Raw genomic sequence first — 12,672 nt, forward strand, 5'->3', positions numbered from 1 at the left:
CAACTTGAAGGATGCCATATCTGAGCATTTGTACTTTAGTAATATTTTCTGCTCCTGAGAAGTATTTAGTCCTCAAGGTTTTTCTTAAACTTGAGCTTGGGTTTTTCAAAGCCAGAAGGGGGAACATCATTTAAGCAAGAATACATTTGTACTATTTTGGGGGCCTTGTTTCAGGATTTCTTCTGAGGACCACTGATTCATCAAGGTCACTACAAACCAAGCCAAATAGAGAAAGGATCAAAGTGTGTGACCACTGATGTCCCAGTACCCTTCCTCCATCCTGGGATGGAAGAGACCCTTCACCACAATCTAGGTATGTGGTTGTCCTAGGCTGGGAATTTAATATCTTCTTTCTTTCTGACAGGGAAGGATTTCCCCTTAGTCTGTAGGTTCAATGCCTGTATGGGAGAGCAAAAGATTTTTTTAGATAGTTCTGGCCAAAATCTCCAGCTGGCAACTATCCCTTGGGACAGGGATCAGAGATATCTTAGAGCTAATCACTGATAGCTGGCTCTAGGGAGACGTCATGAGTTTTACCTTGGATGAGATTGAGTTTTGTTAAGCATAGTTTTCTTTGATTAGCCACAGGATTTTGTCTGAACCTATCCCTTCCCTTTGTGCTTATCACACCTCTAAAGGAAAATGAAATGGGCTGGCTCCATTATGCCCATCAATCTAGAGGAGCCCTGGATAAGTCTGAGTGTGGATGATTGTGAACTTAGATTTATGATAGACTCTAGAGGGAGATTCTTTTCCTTGTCCTCCTCCCCTACTCTCCAATCTTGAAAGTCGACAACTATTCAGGATGTACTGGGTTAGCCCCGGAGATGGACCTCCATTTCCTCCATTCCTTTTTGATTGTCACTCATACTCCGTCTTTTCTATTGGAAAGATACCTCTTGTTTAAACTCAAGGTTAAACTGTTTCTCCCTCTGGGGCAGCATTATTGCTTTCCTCTACTAGAGAGCAATATCAAGATCTCAGTATGGACAGATGGGGATATAATAGGAGGGATTAAAATGGCCATTCCTGTGGGCATACATCTTAAGAGCCTTATCTATTTCCTCTATCAAAAATAACATCTCCTCAAGTCTGAAGGCAAAGTGATATTGATTCCCATAACAGGAAGACTAAAGAAACAAGGATTCCTAAAAAGTTCTAACCCATATCATACTCTCATCCTTGTTAAGAAAGAACCCAACAAATGGATGCTACTCCACATTCTCCATCTGATCCATGAGGTTGTGAGTCCATTCCACACAGTAGTCCCAGAGTCCCTTTCCTGTGATCCATTATTCACTGCTACATATTAAGGATGCTTTCTTTTGTATGTTGCCCCATCCAGCCAGTCACTTTAATTGCTTGTAAGGAAGCCACTCAGAGAGCAGGACAAGCCCCTTGTATTGTCCTCCCACAGGGGTTCCCAGACAGCCCTCATTTATTTGGCTTAGCATTTTCCCAAGACTTGAAGTACAGAGACCACCCTCATCCAATGTACAGATAACCTCTTTCTATGCAAGCTGACCAAAGAACTTATTTCCTGAGGAACAAAATCCATTCTTAATGTCTTGGCTGACAGGGACTGTTTCAAGGAAAGGCCCAGCTGTGAAAAACCAATGTGACTTAATTTGGATTTGCTTTTGTTTGGGGGTAGGGGCTTGTTTTGTTCAACCAAATCAGAGCCTTGGAATCCGAATAGATCCAATCCATCTTAATCATCCATTCAAAACAGCCAACCATTAAACTGGTGAGAGCATTTCTAAATATCACAGGATATTCTAGAATTTGGGTCCCTAGTTATTCAGAAATAGCTAAACCCCTATACCAGGCCCTCAAGGAAACCTAGTCTCAGGGACTAACCAGACTTGAATGGATTCCTGAGTTCTAGGAGGCTTTTTAGAATTTAAGGAGTCATTAACCAAGGATTCTGCCCTAGGATTGCCTACTGAGTCGAAGTTTCATGTGCATGCGACTGGGAGATGAGGTGTAGATTTGAGGATGATTACCCAGCTTATAGGGCCCTTTTCTCAGCCTGTAAGATACCTAAGTAAGGAATTAGATCAGGTGGCAAAGATCTGGCCTGGATGCTTATGAATAGTTGTTGCTATTAGAATCCTGACTCCTGAAACTCCCAAATGTATCCTTGTGTACCCCTTCATGGTCTATAAGCTTTATGATATAGGGCTATTGTAATGTCCAAGGGAAACCTTCAACAGATTCCTTAAATATCAATTCTTGATGTGGGAGGAACCTGAAATTTAAGGCTTGACAAAAACTAAACCCAGCCACCTATCTCCCAGAGGAGGAGGAGGAGGAGGAGCCTGTCCACTCTTGTGAGGAACTCCTCATGGATAGCCATGCAGCTCATCTTAACCACTCAGATCAACCATTAAAACACCCCAGCTTGAGCCTATCCAGACAGAAGTTCCTTTGTGAAAGAAGGGATCTGATATCCCAGTTATTGACAATTCTGGCTTGGATGTACTCATCAGAACTGATATCTAGGAACTCAAGTGCTTAGCTTATAAAGCTAATAGATCTCGCTGGAGCTCTGGGACTGTCCCAAGGGAACAGAGTCGATATTCATAGACTATAAATGTGCCTACCTCATCTTTATGCCAACATAATCATTTGGAAAGAAAGAAAGGCCTCCTGACTACATCTGGGACTTCTTTAAAGCATTCCAAAAAATCCTTAGGTTTCTGGATGCAGCCCATCTATTCATTCAACTGGCTACAATTCACTATCCTGATGTGTGTGTGTGTGTGTGTGTGTGTGTGTATAATATGATATATAATATATATGGTAATTGTGGTACTTTGAATGTAATTGGCCCCCATAAGCTCACAGGGAGGGGTACTATTGGGAGGTGTGGCTTTGTTGGAGTAGGTGTGGCCTTGTTGGAGGAAGTGTGTCACTGTGGGTTTGAGCTTTGAGGTCTCCTTTGTTCAAGCTATGCTCAGTTCACTTCCTGTTGCCTGCAGATCAAGATGTAGAACTCTTAGCTCCTTCTCCAGCACCATGTCTGTGTGCATGCCAACATGTCCCAACATGATAATAATAGACTAAACCTCTAAAACTGTAAGCTACCCCATTTAAATGTTTTCCTCTATAGGAGTTTCCATGGTCATGGTGTCTCTTCATAGCAATAGAAACCCTAACTAAGACACACACACACACATAACCAACTTGACACAAACTAAGTTATTTAGGAAGAAGCAATCTTAATTGAAAAACGCCTCCATCAGATTGGCCTACAAGCAAGTCTGTAGAGCGTTTTCTTGATTAATGGTTGATATGGAAGAGCCCAGTTCATTGTGGATAGTGCTACCCATGGGCTATATAAGAAAGCAGACTTAGCAGGCCATGAAGAAAAAGCCAGTAAGTAGTGTTCCTCAATGACCTCTGCTTCAATTCCTGCCCCCAAGTCCCTGCCTTGGCTTCCCCTGATGAGATATTGTAACCTATAGCCAAATAAACCCTTTCCACCCTATGATGGTTCATCTTGGTTGTCAACTTGACCACATCAATTAAAACGCAAGCAGCTAGGGCATACCTGTGGAGGAGTTTCTTGATTGGATCATTCTAAGTCTGCCTTCTGGTGGCAACCCACGTAAAAGGATGGAAAAGAAAAAACATTTGCCTTTTACCCATCTCACTCTCGCTGGCAAGTTCATCCATCCTCCTGCTGAGGCAGCTTTAGCTACCGTGGCCTACCTTGGAATAGTCCCGACTGCTCTCACCCTTCAATTGGAGATTTCCAGATTCTAGATTCATCACTTTTACCCCAATTACACTCAACTCATAATCCTCCAACATATCAATTTCTCTGGTAATTATTCCAAATGTAAAAGAAATGGTGAGGTCCCTTATGGCTGCAGCCCCTCATGGTAGCAGGAGGGACCTAATCTGGGGAGTCATTACAGGCCTAGGGATTGTAAGACAATTACAATGGGGTACTAGAAAGTTTGGAAACTCAAACAAGAAATTTAGAAAACTATAATGGCCCCAGAGACCAGGGCCTCATTATTTCGGGGAAGGTAGGGGAATGAGATCAGATGAAAATGCTGAGAGCCAACTCCTGCTTTTCATTATCTGTCTTTCAAGAGGCCTTCCTGACAGCGTTCTGAGCTGGAGCCCCTGGAGTCTAGGAGAAACGTCTCTTGTCAATCAAACTCACAACGTGGAGGAGTGAGTGGGGCCTGGAGAAACCTGTTTCTCAGACCCTCCTATGCACACACTGGTACATTGTCCCCTGGGGCAAGCAAACCTTGTGGAAGACAAATTCCCACCCCTTGACCTGCGGAAGTGACCTGAGCCTTAAGTGCCCACTTTGCTTCAAGTGGTTTGAGATCTGGCCATTGCATGTACACCCCTTCATCATTTCTTTGCTCCAACCCTCCTACCTCTGGTGCCTAAAGAGTCTTAGACTAAAAACACTCAAGCTAGAAGGCCACTTGATGTTCTTCTTGGGCTGATGTGTTTTGTGGGCTGATGGCTTGGGCCACAATGCTTAGCCCCTTGACTTTTCCCTCTCTCTAGAACCACTCACTGGAGTTTAAGGACAGAGACAGTTCCAGAAAGGATTCACTAGCCTTCCAGGACTTTCTGGGACCCAGTGCTATATTCAAAGACCACACAACTAACAACCCTGTGTTTCTGAGGTGCCTGAGGTTGGGCATAGCTATGTGGGCTGGGGTGATGCCTTGTTCATAGGCTGTGCTCCCACAGAGCTTGACAAGAGTTTGTATTTGTGGATCATGTTCTTCAACTTGCATATAAGGTTGGATTTTGGTGATATTTCATCTCCTGATCTTCCCACAGGGCCCCTAAACCACACATGGGTTCACAGGACCACTGTGTCACTTATAGAGGCCTGCATTACTCCTAAGGTGGGCTCAAGTGCATCACACTTGGCTGTCAGAACCCTGATAACATTCACACTCACTTGCGATCCTAGCTAGGGTACCTCCCCTACTATTTCTCTCCTTGTGTGCAGTCCTGGAACTTTCCAGGACACAGGATAGGTGGAAAGACAGGCAAGATGACCCTGGTCTTCTCTGAAGATGTTTGTGTAGTGTCCTGTGTGCAGCAAAAGAGTCTACACCACAGTTCTCAAGGGCTTCCCCCTCATTCAGGACTCAGGAGAAGGGCCCGGCACTTGTGTTGGTGACTCCTACCAGCCAGGCCCTGGTCGTACACTTCCAGGTACTCTGGCTCTGAGAACCTGCATGCCTGGCTGGAATTCCATGAGGGTTTACACTGGCATCCTCAAGCCCTGCATCAGATGTGAAGTACAAGGAAGTGAAGATACTCAGTGCATGTGATTGTTTCTTCTATTTCTAAAGTATCTGAAGATTCTATACACCCCTCTTGTTGCTTTTATTCAAATGTCTAAAATTGAACTTTGTTGTTTTACATGTAGAAAGGGAGTTGTTTTTTTTTTGTTTTTGTTTTTTGTTTTTTGTTTTTTCGAGACAGGGTTTCTTTGTGTAGCTTTGCGCCTTTCCTGGAACTCACTTGGTAGACCAGGCTGGCCTCGAACTCACAGAGATCCGCCTGGCTCTGCCTCCCGAGTGCTGGGATTAAAGGCGTGCGCCACCACCGCCCAGCCAAAAGGGAGTTGTTTTTAAAGACAAATGTTTCTGTGTATGTGCAGTTAGAATCAGCAAGAGAATGCTACACTTCCAGCAACAGAGTGATGATTTCACAAACCTGTTTGTGCCAAGACCTGCCACCAGCTTCCTTGAATTCTGTTAAGTGCATGCTCTGCGGTGTTTTAGTCTTGCAGACTCCTCATGCCTGAATGACCCTGAGTGGCCACCATTCACCCACCATTCACCCACTCATCCATCTATCATCTATCCACTCACCACCATCTGTAGTTCCACAAACCATCTACCCATCATGTCTATCCATTTACCACCCATATAACCACCATTGAGCCATTTGTCCACAATCCACTTATCTACCATTCATATACCATCTATTTATTACATTATTTACCCACTACCATCCAACCATCATCTTCCATCCATCTACCATTCATCCATCTACCCACACATCCATCCATCCATCATCCATCCATCCATCCATCCATCCATCCATCCATCCATCCATCCATCCATCCCTCATCCTTCTATCTAATCATTCAGTTATCTAGTGGGACTTCTCTATGTCCAGAGGCCAGGAGCAGACTACACTGACACATGGGAGATGGTACCCAGAATTGAGATTCCCCAGAGCTCACTGCTGGTGATCAGCAAGAAGCCCTTTCTTACGCTTTAAAGGTTTCTAGGGAGTATAGGTAGTGCAGGGACATCTTCTAGGCCCCCTTTTTTCCATGGTGTTCTTTCCATACCATCCTGCCTTGTGAGAACTCAGATTCCAAGTTCTCTGCCTCTGGTATTGCTATATGTATTTCTTATTCTCTTTCGGGTTCTTTTCTTTTTTATTTAATAAATTAATTAAGAAAATTTAAAATTCATTTTATATACTGATGACAGATCCCCTCTCTTCCCTCCTCCTGCCCCTCCAGCATCCCCCTGCAACCCATCCTCCATTCCCTCTTCCAACAAGGTAAGGCCTTCCATGGGAAGTCAGCAGAGCCTGGTACATTCAGTTTGGCAGGTCCAAGCCCCTCCCTCTGCATCAAGGCTGTGCAAGGTAATACCATAGCTAATGGGCTCAAAACAAAAACAAAAACAAAACAAACAAACAAACAAACAAAAAACCCAGCTCATGCACCAGGGATGGATCCTGATCCTACTGCCAGGGGGCCGCTTAAACAGATCAGGCTACACAACTGTCTCATGCATGCAAGGGACCTCGTCCAGTCCTATGGAGGCTCCAGGGCTGGTGTTCTAAACTTCATGAGTTCCCACTAGCTTGGTTTGGTTGTCTCTGTAGGTTTCCCCATGATAATCTTGATGCCCCTTGTTCATAGAATCCCTCTTCCCTCTCTTCAACTGGACTCCTGGAGCTCAGCCTGGTGATTGACTGTGGATCTCTACATCTGCTTCCATCAGTTACTGGATGAAGGCTCTATGATGACAGTTAAAATAGTCACCAATCTGATTACCAGGGTAAGCCAGGTCAGGCACCCTCTCCACTACTGCAAGTAATCTAAGCTGGGGTCATTCTTGTGGATTCCTGGGAACTTCCCTAGCACCAGATTTCTCCCTATCCCCATAATGTCTCCCTCTATCAAGGTTTCTCTTTCATTGCTCTCCCACTCCGTCCTCCCCCCAGCTCGATCATCCCATTCCTTTATGTTCTCATCCCCCTTCTATTGCCCTCTCTCACCCCTAGTCTACTCATGTAGATCTCATCTATTTCCCCTTCCTAGGGCGATCCATGCATCCCTCTTAGGGTCTCCCTTATTAGCTAGCCTCCCTGGAGTTGCGGGTTGCAGTCTGGTTATCCTTTGCTTTACATCTGGGATCTGCTTATGTGTGAGTACATGCCATGTTTGTCTTTCTGAGTCTGGGTTAACTCACTCAGGATGATATTTTCCAGTTCCATCCATTTGCCTGCAAATTTCATGATGTCATTGTTTTTTACTGCTGAGTAGCACTCCGTTGTGTATATGTACCACATTTTCTTTTCTTTTATATATATATATATTTTATTTTACAATACCATTCAGTTCTACATATCAGCCATGGGTTCCCCTATTCTCCCCCCTCCCACCCCCTCCCCTTACCCCCAGCCTACCCCCCATTCCCACCTCCTCCAGGACAAATCCTCCCCCGAGGACTGCGATCAACCTGGTAGACTCAGTCCAGGCAGGTCCAGTCCCTTCCTCCCAGACTGAGCCAAGTGTCCCTGTATAAGCTCCAGGTTTCAAACAGCCAACTCATGCAATGAGCACAGGACTTGGTCCCACTGCCTAGTTGCCTCCCAAACTGATCAAGCCTATCAACTGTCTCACCTATTCAGAGGGCCTGATCCAGCTGGGGGCCCCTCAACCTTTGGTTCATAGTTTATGTGTTTTCATTCATTTGGCTATTTTTTTGCAATAATTGAATAAAACTGAAATTTATTATAAGCCACAGTCGTCCTAGGGACCTCCATGCTATATATATAGCCTCTATGGTTCTATGGGTTGTGGTCTGATTGTTCTTTATTTTATATCTAGAATCCACCTATGAGTGAGTACATACCATGACTGTCTTTCTGGGTTTGGGTTACCTCACTCGGGATGATTTTTTCTAGTTCCATCCATTTGCCTGCAAATTTCATGCTTTCATTGTTTTTCTCTGCTGAGTAGTACTCCAACCACATTTTCTTTATCCAATCTTTGGTTTAGGGGCATTGAGGTTGTTTCTAGGATCTAGCTATTACAAATAATGCTCCTATGAACATAGTTGAGCAAGTGTCTTTGTGGTATGCTTGAGCATTCCTTGGGTATATGCCCAAGAGTGGTATAGCTGGGTCTTGAGGTAGATTGATTGCCAATTTTCTGAGAAGCCACCATACCAATTTCCAAAGTAGCTGTACAAGTTTGCACTCCCACCAACAGTGGAGGAGTGTTCCCCTTGTTCCACATTCTCTCCAACATAAGCTGTCATCAGTGTTTGTGATTATAGCCATTCTGATGAGTGTAAGATGGTATCTCAGAGTTGTTTTGATTTGCATTTCCCTGATGACTAGGGATGTTGAGCAATTCCTTAAATGTCTTTTGGCCATTTGAGAGTCTTCTATTGAGAATTCTGTTTCCTCAACATAAATCCAGTTACACTGAACCTAATAGAAGAGAAAGTAGGAAGTAGCCTTGAACGCATTGGCACAGGAGATCACTTCCTAAATATAACACCAGTAGCACAGACACTGAGAGCAACAATTAATAAATAAGACCTCCTGAAACTGAGAAGCTTCTATAAGGCAAAGGACATGGTAAACAAGACAAAATGACCACCTACAGAGTGGGAAAAGATGTTCACCAATCCCACATCTGACAGAGGGCTAATCTCTATAATATATAAAGAACTCAAGAAACTAGACATCAAAATACCAAACAATCCAATTAAAAAATGGGCAGGCTGGGCAGTTGTGGCACACACTTTTAATCCCAGCACTCAGGAGGCAGAGGCAGGAGGATCTCAGTGAGTTTGAGGCCAGTCTGGTCTACAGAGTGAGTTCCAGGACAGCCAGGACTGTTACACATAGAAATCCTGTCTCAACCCCATCCTAACCCCGCCCCCCGCCCCCCCAAAAAAAAAGGCTACAGAGCTCATCAGGTCCTTTTCAAAGAGGTGAATTTGTCCTTTGGTACTTTAGGTAAAGCAGTTCTGAACCATGACCACTGGAGGGAGTCAAGTGGAATCTGCCAGCTTGTCACACTGTACTCGTCAGGGTTTGTAGCCTTTCAGGAAGTCGCTGCTGTTTTCCTGAGCTGGGCACTGAGGAACACAGTGACTAATGGACCATGTGGAGTAAAGCTTTACCCAAGGCCAAGGTGAGCTAGAAGGGACCCAGTAGAGTGGATGGAGGGTGGGAGCGACCCAGGCAAAGTCCTAGGAACAACAGGCCACGCCTGCCCTGAGTGAGGAGGGGGTAAGAGGAGAGAAGGGGGAGGGAAAAGATAGCAGAGAAGAGGGAAAGAAGAAAGGGAAGAGGAGAGAAAAAACGGGGAGGAAGAAGATGGAGAGGACTAGAATAAAGGGAGAGGGAGTAAGGAAGAGAGGGATCTGGTTCTCCTCTTAAGTGGCCCTCAAGGAGTGAGTGCCATGCTTACCAGGGTAAATGGTCACTGAAACCCCTCAGTGAAAATTCCACCGGAACTCCCCTGCCACTAGGACTGCAAGTCCCTCCTCTGGCTTCTGGTGACCTTAGCACCTGCCACTCTCCACTCAGCACCTGTCTCTTTCTTCAAAGCGCTAACATGACTCATTGCCCCCCACCCCGCCTGGAGTAATCCCTCACTCAGCTTTGTCCTCTGGACCCTGGCTACCAATCTCAAGACCACACCTTGTCCTAGACCGTTCCAAGCTGAACTCTGACAGACACTGCCACTCCCCCTCCTCCCTCCTCTTCTCTCTCCAACTCTTCCCACTCGAGTCTTTGGCCTGCTTTCCCAAGCTTTATCTTATTCTCCCCTGGGTCTTGGTCATTGCAACTAGGTACCTCCATGAGATCCCTGGCACTTTGTTCTTCCCCTTGATCCCCCGGGGCTCTCCTATGGCAGTCAACCCTCTTCTCCAAGCCCAGTTTGCATCTCAGATGATACAGTGAGTTCTCCATCCTGTCCAGCTGGGCTCTGCTGGTTTCTCTAGCTTCCTGTCAACAGCCCCACCTCCATCACCATGCCTAGTCCCTGGGTCCTTTCTCTCAGTTACTGCCTGCTCTTTCTGCCTTCCTGAGTCCTGTGGTTTCTGATTACACCCGATTTCTTCACCTGAGAATTCATGTGAGCACCCTTCTTCACCACCCTACCTGAGAGTGTTTCTCTCTTCTACAGTCTAAACTCTCAGAGCATAGGACAATCCTGCTGGGACCCTGCATACAGAGGTCCTCAGGAAGTATTTGTCCTAGGATAAAAAGGGCCAAGCCTTAATAACTTCAACCAAGTTTGCTGTCAGAACCCCAGGGAACAGAGGTCTAGCTTTCTTCAGAGACTTCCTGGACATAAGCCGTTCTCCACCCAAGCATCAACAGACTGTTTCAAAAGCTTTCTGACAACATAATCTAGCAATAAGCCCTGGTGACATAAAAAGTCTCTTGTCTCCCCAACTCTAGCTACCTAGGAAAATCCCTTTCCTGTGCTCCAGCCTCAGTGGAAACCTTCCAAGGTTCCTAGGGTCAGAACCCCCTTCAGGCACAGCCCTGCACTCCCATGGGAAAGGACTCAGTGCCCCAGACTTGCTCCCACAGCTGGCTATCTGTAACCTGTGGGAAGGCTCTTGAGTGTGATGCAATAGGAACTTACAGAAGCTCACCTTTGTTCAGCCTTACACTGCTTATAAGAGAAAAGCAAAGGGGAGTTTCCTGTTAAATCTGTGTTGGCTCCTGGAGCCTCACAGTTTATGAACCAGAGAAAACACTGAAAAATTTGGTTGCGTTGACTCATGGCATACTCAGATTCCAGTGATATCTACTGAAGAGGGCGGAGTGCCCTGTAGGAAGATTGGGCACATCCAGAGGCATTTCTGGAGACTGGTTACTCACGAGCTGTGAATTCTGTTTCTGAGATGCCCTCTTCCCTGTGTCTTCTTCTAGCTACTTCTACTTGAAAATACAGCTGCATGTGGCCTCATTTTGTCTGCAGAAAGATTAGTAAGCCACTGAGAAGGGCCAATCCCAGTGTCTTTTTAATAGCGGTTCCTTTTTACACAAGAAGTCAATTACACTGTAATTACACAGGACCAGAGCTATAATTACTTGGAAGCCAACTCCAGGTCAGGCCAAGATCTCAATGCTGACATGCAGGACTCTTGGATTCACAAATACAACCAGCTAGAGGACAGTGGGCAGGCCAGCCTGGGGATGCACAAGGAGCTGGTACTCTCTGGGAAGTCACAGGCAGGGCTCTGCACACCATGGAGTTGAGCTAGTATTTGAAGGTGGAAAGGCACAAGGGTAAAGGATGGGATCAGCCATAAACATAAATAATGCTGGGAGAGCAAGGAGACCCAGAAGATAACCCAGGATGTTTGGGATCAGGGCTCAGACCACCAGGAACAGTGTGTCTGTCCTGAGAACAGAAGCCAGCAAGATTTAGGGAACACAACTGGCTCTAGGACAATTGCTCCAGGACTTCAGGGCCACGAATCAAGGTAGGTGCAGGGGTTTAGGCCCTAACTTTACACTGACTTTTCTCATAGACATCTGCCAGGCATGGATCCATCTTGGAAAAGTACTAACCAGAGAGCATGCCCAGAAGACAGGTCCTCGGTTGATGGTTAATCCTGCACGGGCCATTTATCTAAAGACCATTTGAAAGTTCCTAAATATGGCTTGAACAGAAGCCAAGAGATAACTCAGAGTGGGGTGGAGTCATGTCATGACCTGGGTGCAGACCTTGTCCTGTTCCTGGGATGGAACCCTGAGAGGGTGGGATTCTAGCTCCTATCATGGCTTCATTTCCCTGTTCGGTCTCTAGGGTCAGGTGGACAGACGAAGGACTCCTTCCCCCTGAGGTAAGCAGCCATTGAATCTCTTAGTCATCTCCCTAGACAGCTCTTGGCCCCAGCCTTGGTCTTTACTCCACACTTCTTCCCCAAGGACGTTTGACTCTTGTGCTGGACCTTCAACCCCGCAGATTTCTCAGAGTTCAGCCCCAGCTTTCACCTTCACATTAGGCTCTCTGCTGCAGGGCCTCTTGGAGTTGTCTTGGCAATGGATCTTGGAGGGGTGGGGATCTTCCAAGATTCTCTGGTTAGAAACAATTAGGATTTCCTCCCTTCTCTTCCTCCCTGAAGCACCCAGTCTTCCCTATGGGTTGGACGAGTCTCCCGTGAAACATCTAGCACAGGTTGATAGCTGCCAAGGAACCCCTGAAGGCCCCTCACCTGGCCTTATAGCAGGGGCGTGTTGCTCTGGGGGCAAGGGAAGGCTCACTCCAGAGTCTGCCTCCACAGCTCCCATCCTCCCTGCCCAGTGCCTCAGCCTAGGGGCCTGGGATACATGGGCCCATGGAGGCTGTTATGGCCCTGTGCCTTTCAGCTGTGA

Source organism: Peromyscus maniculatus, chromosome 15 (assembly GCF_049852395.1).
Source record: "Peromyscus maniculatus bairdii isolate BWxNUB_F1_BW_parent chromosome 15, HU_Pman_BW_mat_3.1, whole genome shotgun sequence".
Classification (NCBI taxonomy): Eukaryota; Metazoa; Chordata; class Mammalia; order Rodentia; family Cricetidae; genus Peromyscus; species Peromyscus maniculatus.